Below are 6906 nucleotides of genomic sequence, written 5' to 3'. Positions count from 1 at the left end.
TGGATGATTTCTAGTAGTGGTAAAGTTGTAGATTTAGCTTGTATTTGCCGAGTATCCCCAACATATATAAGGATATGTCCATATTTAATTACGTGTGGTGCTTTCGACAACCGAAGCATAAAGAACTGGCATAGTGGCATTATCAGGTCAGTTTTAACTGATTCTTGGGACGTTGGAATGTCACAATTTTATCGCCCTAAACAATCGAAGCAGATGAGACAGTGTGACAGCCCGAGACCGACGCCCGAGAAGATTCCCCTTTTATTCCGTTGCCGCCATGTGATTAGGTTGTTTGTCGCATCCATCATCGCATCATTCGCATCATCCGCATTGCACGGGCACTCCGTCGTCGCCAGTTTCCAAAACTTGCATCTGTTATTAGTTGTCGGTTCTCTCTGTTTAATCATTGACCGTTTTGAGACCAACCACACACGCATGCGCCTGCGGCATCGATAAAATCTTGTTTTAAAAAGTGCGTTTAAAATATTCTCATGTTGGTTTGAAATTTTGCATGCGGTCTTATTTTTATGTAGGTAGGCCGCCTGCCAAATTTTGTCGCAATCGGAGTCCGTTTGATACCCGAACGGTCGATCGTAACGGCATCGTCATCGGATTATCATTGTATGTTTTTCGGTGTTTTAAAATACCATGCCGGGCCGCAAACTCATCTCTTCTCTCAGCACATCATGGTTACACAGCCCAGCCTAGCCCATCCCCGCGTTCGGGGCCGTTCGATCACGATCGCGTGGTTGAAATCGGATGCCAAATCTCCCAAACCTAGCCCTTACCCTATTTATACAGCCATCCATACCTAAATTCAAACCAAACCCTAGTTGCCTCGATTTCCGTGCGTGCCCAGCCACCAACCGCCACCTCCCACCTCTCTCTCCTCCACCCGCCGGCCCGCCGAACCTAGATCGGGCACGGGCAGGCCCTGATCGTCCACCAGCGCCACTGCCAGCCCGACAGGAGAAGTAGCTCGAGCAAGCCCCGCTCTGCCCCGAGCCGAACCCAAGGGGGAGGAGCCCCGAGCAGCTCCCGCGCTGCAGCCCCGAGCTGCCACGCCGGATCCCGTCGTCGGCCGCCCGCCGCAACACCTGCCGCCGCCCCTAGTAGCCGGAGCCCGTGCCGGAAGCCGCTGCCTCGAGCGTCGTCGGTCCCCATCGCCATCCACTTCATCGAGCTACTAGAAAGGCGAAAGGAACATCTATAAGATGGTCAAGATCCAAGAGGCATTGTTTTGTTGGAGTGATGAGAGTGGGTGCGTGAGAGCCACCGCTAAACCCTGTTGCACCGCGAACCACTCCCCTCCTCTCTTCTCGTTGATTTTGTTTTGGGTTGTGTAAAAGTTCCGTTTAAACCCCTTTTAAAAATCGTCTTCTTTCAAAACTCCTTTCATTAAATGTGGGGCAACCCCTTGGGTTTTCTTTATTTTCTCCTTTTGTTTTATTTTAAAACCCTCTCTTTTTCTTTTCTCTTTTAAAGCGCTTTTATTTTTATTCTTTAAATAAAAGAGGTTTTATTTTATCCTCTTGTCAAAAGGGGTTTAAATTTTATTCTTTTGTAAAAGGGTTTTAATTTTTAATTCTTTCAAAGGTTTTAGTTTTTATTCGTTTAAAAATGTCAATCTATTTTTAAAGTTGGGTATATTTCTTTAAAAGGAGTAAAAAGGCATTTTCTTCATTTTGTTAAAAAACCTTTTTTTTCTTTATGTTTATTCTCTGTTTTATTATTTAAAAAAAGAAGAAAAAACTAATAGGGAGAGGGAGCCCAGCCGAGCTGGCCCAAGGCCCAGCTCCCCCCTGCCCTAGCGAGAGGAGCCCGCGGCCCCTCGTCCCCTCGATCCCCTCTCGTTCTCCCTCGCAAGCGTCGTCATCCCCTCCTCTGCGTTGTTCCCTCGCCCGAACCCCTCGCCATGGCAGCGCCGCCAGCCCCGTGCCTTGTCGCCTGCTCCGCCCCGCAGTGCCCCCGCGCGAGCCCTCGCCTCCGTCCCCGTGCCGTCTGGAGACCTCCGCCGGCGCCGCCATGGCCTGCTCCCCGACGGTCGCCGCCTCCCTGCTCCCCGGTGGTCGCCGCGCTGGCCGTTCCCTCCAAGGCCCCGGCCTCCTCCTCTCGGCTCCTCCCGGCCGGCCCGAGGCCCCTGTGTCGCCGTGTGTTGCTGCTGCCGCTACCCACAGCTGCTGTGGCTATCGTCGTTGCTGCTGCCGAGTTGCTGCTGCTGCGCTAGACATGCTGCTTGTTGTGCCTTGCTGCCTGTTGCCGGCAATGATGTTGCTACTGTGTGCTGTAGCTGCTTGTTGTGCATGCTGCCTACCGCTAGATGTTGCTGCCAAGCCTTGCTGTTCGTGATGTTACTGTAGATGTTGCCTGCTAGCTGTTTTGCTAGATGCTAGTTGTAGCTTGCGTTGACTGATGATTTGCTTGCTTGTGCTTAGTCGCTGTTGCTAGATGCTTAGTTGTTGTTTGCTGCTGCTTTGCTTTGCTGATAGTAGATGCTCTGCTGCCTAGTGCATTGCTGCTAGGTTAGTTGCCTAGTCGGTTGCTGCTAGTTAGAGTTGTTAGCTGCTGTTTGCCGAGGTTCCTGCTAGACTAGTTGTTGCTGCCGCTTGCCGTCGCCGCATGCACCATCCCCTCCTTCATGGAACCGACAAGATCGGCGAGTACCACGACGTCCTCGACGACCCCCGAAACGTGTTCGACTACCGACGCCGAAGACCGTGAACCACGACGCCGAGCGAACGACTACCGTCGACGAGACCGTGTACGACTACTTCCACGACGACCGTTGTTCTCCTTCAACGAACCGATCCGCTCCGATATGCACGCGTTGAAGGTATCCCGAAGGGACGTGTCGTGTACCGTGTACAAGTGATGTATGAATGTATGTATGTATGTATGCACCGTATGTTGCCCGTTGCCCGTTGTCTTCTTTCGTCGTGCCTCGACACATGGGAACCCGAGATACGGGATCACCCCATTCTTTATTTAACGTTCCCGCACACGCTTCCTATATGTTGGCACGTTAACTCGACGAGTTATCAGGATAGGAACGTTGCCATGGCATCGTTTCCGACTTGCCGCCATGGTTCCCTCTCGCTTGCCGTCGCGACACCTGTTTCTTTTTCTCCTTGCCCGTGATGTTTGAAACTCGCATGCATGACGCATTCATGGCATGATATCTTGTGTTGCTTGTATCTTGTGTCGTAGCGTCCGCTCTAAGCCCCTCGTGTTAACCGTCTAGGATGCCTTGTAGAATCACCGCTTCACCCCTTGCCATGTTAAAAACATTTAATCTTGCCGGTAAAATAACGGGAGTGAACTAATAATTAAACGTGGAGTTCCGTCCGTATGCAACCCGTTGCATATCGAGCTTCACTTAATGTGTAGTGTTTGCGTGAGGTGAATTGCCATGCCATCCCTTGCATCTTTGAACTAATCATGCATCATAGTAGTTTATGCATCATCTTCTGCATCGAGTGGTGAATATTTGTGTTGATGTTTGTTTCCGGTTTGCTCCGTCTCGATAGAGTTCCGCAAGCGTGTCGGAATGTGAGGACCCGTTCGACTACGTCGGTTCGTCTGCTTCACGGAATCATTCTTCTTCCAATCGGGATCTCAGGCAAGATGACCATTTCCCCAGATACCATTACTAGCATTGCCATGCTAGTTTTACCGCTTCTATCGATTATGTCTCGTTGCCTACCACATGTTGAATATCAGCCTCTCAACAATGCCATGAAACCTTCAACCTATTCAACCTAGCAAACCACTGATTGGCTATGTTACTGCTTGCTTAACCATGTTGTTAGCGTTGCTAGTTGCAGTTGCAGTTGCTTCCATGTGAAAACATGGGTTCCTTGTCATATCACCATATTAATGCTATTCAATTTAATGCACCTATATACTTGGTAAAAGGTGGAAGGCTCGGCCTTTCTAGCCTGGTGTTTTTTTCCACCTTTGCCCCCTTAGTTTCGGCTACCGGTGTTATGTTCCATAAATGAGCGCTCCTAACACGATCGGGATTGTTACGGGGACCCCCTTGATAATTCGTTTTAGATTAAAGCTGGTCTGGCAAGGCCCAACATTGGTTCTACATTTGCCCAACATAATAATTTTGTTAATATTGAAATGCATAGGGCGTCATGAACCCGAGGAGTAATTTCACATAATACAGGGAGGGACAGTGCTGATGGTGCTGGTCCAAAACAGAGCACTATGCGGGGCCACCGCGAGGAAACTCGAGGTTTGGCACTCGTACGCGTCGCTCATCCGTCGTGTCCTGAGAACGAGATACGCGGCTCCTATCGGGATCGTCGACACGCCGGGCGACCTTGCTGGATTAGTTTTACCTTTGACGAGATATCTTGTGCATCGGGATTCCGGTGATGCTTTGGGTAATCTCAGAGTTGAGGTTTTCCACTAGGGAATCCGACGAGATCGCGAGCTTCGTGATTGAGGATTTCTATGCGGCTTGTGGTAATTTGTGATGGACTAGTTGGAGAACCCCTGTAGGGTTAAATCTTTCAGAAATCCGTGCCCGCGGTTATGTGGCAACGTGGAAAGTTTGTTTAACACTGGTTCTAGATAACTTGAAGTTAACTTAATTAAAACTTGCCAACTGTGTGCGTAACCGTGATTGTCTCTTTCGTGAGTTCCTTCTCCGATCGAGGACACGGTGGGGTTATGTCTGACGTAGGTAGGTGTTCAGGATCATTCATTTGGTCATCAGTAGTTCACGTCCGCTCTGTATAGATCATCCCCCTCTTATTTCTTGTACTCGTAAGTTTAGCCACCAAATATGTGCTTAGCCGCTGCTGCAACCTCACCACTTAACCTGATCTCACCCATTAAGCTTAGCTAGTCTTGATACCTTTGGAAATGAGATTGCTGAGTCCCTTGTGGCTCACAGATTACTACAACACCAGTTGCAGGTACAGGTAAAGGTTACTCGACGCGAGCGCGTTGATTGTTCATTTGGAGTTGCTTCTTCTTCTTCTTCTTCATCGATCTAGGATGGGTTCCAGGCCGGCAGCCTGGGATAGCAAGGATGGACGTCGTTCTTCTTTTCTCGTTTGTTTTCATCCGTAGTCGGACCCTGCTCTTACTCTTGATGATTATGTAATGTACTGATGTGACTCTGATGTAGCTTGTGACGAGTGTAAGCCAATTCTATATATATATATCTCTTCTTTTCAGTACATGTACTTGTAACGATATCCATTCTTGCGACACGACGAGATGCGCTTCTATCCCTGACGAGGCCTTCGTGCCAAATTGAGGATAGGGTCGCATCTTGGGCGTGACACCCATGCCGGCTAAGTGTCCATTGAACACATTGGGTGGTAAGCCTTTCGTTAGCGGATCCGCAAGCATATCCTTTGTCCTTATATGCTCGAGACTTATAGTGTGATCCTGGATTTTATCTTTCACAACATAATACTTTGTATCTATTGTTTTTGTAACATTACTCGGCTTGTTATTGTGAGCATAGAATACTGTGGGCTGGTTGTCACAGTACATCTTTAGTGGTTTATCAATACAATCTACCACTTTCAAGTCGGGTATAAATTTCTTTAACCATATCACCTGCCCGGTGGCCTCAAAACATTCTATAAACTCTGCTTGCATCGTGGACGGTGCAACTATGGAGTGTTTGGAGCTTTTCCACAAAATAGCCCCTCCAGCAAGAGTGAACACGTATCCTGACGTGGATTTTCTATCATCTCTGTCTCCCGCAAAATCTGCGTCTGAATACCCTTTTATCTCTAGGGAATCAGATCTATTGTATGTTAGCATGAGGTCCTTTGTGCCTTGCGCATAACGCAATGCTTTCTTTACCATCTTCTAGTGCTCTAGGCCTGGATTCTCCTGATATCTACCGAGTACCCCGGTAATAAAAGCTAAGTCAGGGCGAGTGCACACTTGTGCATACTGTAAACTTCCAACAGCCGAAGTATATGGCACTGCTTTCATTTGATCGAGCTCGTACTGGTTCTTGGGACATTTGAATTTCCCAAAACAGGTGCCCTTGACTATAGGAGTAGGTGTGGCCTTACTCGCATGCATATTATACTTTTTGAGAACCTTTTTTAAATATGCTTTCTGCGATAGTCCTAAAACTCCATTTTTCCTATCCTCGTGAATTTCAATGCCCAAAACATATGATGCTTCACCAAGGTCTTTCATATCAAAATTTGAGGATAAAAACTTCTTTGTTTCTTGTAGCAGACTAACACCATTGCTCGCGAGCAAGATATCATCCACATACAAGATTAGGAAAATGTATTTCCCATTTTTGAACTTGGCATAAACGCAGTTATCCTCAACATTTTCTTTAAATCCAAAACTTTTAATTGTATCATTAAACTTTAGATACCACTGTCTGGAGGCTAGCCTTAGTCCATAAATGGATTTCTTCAGCCGGCATCCCACATCTTCCTTGCCTTCCATGATAAAACCCTTGGGTTGTCTCAAGTAGACATTTTCTTCTAAATCCCCATTTAGAAATGTCGTCTTTACATCCATTTGATGTAACTCTAAATCAAAATGTGCAACTAATGTCATTATGATTCTGAAGGAATCCTTACATGAGACTGGGAAAAAGGTATCATTGTAATTTATCCCTTCTCTTTGTGTAAATCCCATTGCCACAAATCGTGTTTTATACTTTTCTATATTCCCATTAGAGTCATACTTAGTTTTGTCGACCCATTTACAGCCTACTGTTTTTTGCTCCTTTAGGAATAATTTTGAAGTCCCAAACATCGTTGGAACTCATCGAGTTCATCTTGTCTTTCATTGCTTCTAGCCACTTCGATGAGTGAGGGCTTCTCATAGCTTCTTCATATGAAGTGGGATCACCTTCCGTATGAACCAAATCTATGTTATAAACTTTATAATCAGTAG

Source organism: Hordeum vulgare, chromosome 2H, assembly GCF_904849725.1.
Source record: "Hordeum vulgare subsp. vulgare chromosome 2H, MorexV3_pseudomolecules_assembly, whole genome shotgun sequence".
NCBI classification, from domain to species: domain Eukaryota; kingdom Viridiplantae; phylum Streptophyta; class Magnoliopsida; order Poales; family Poaceae; genus Hordeum; species Hordeum vulgare.
This window is presented reverse-complemented; position numbering follows the sequence as displayed.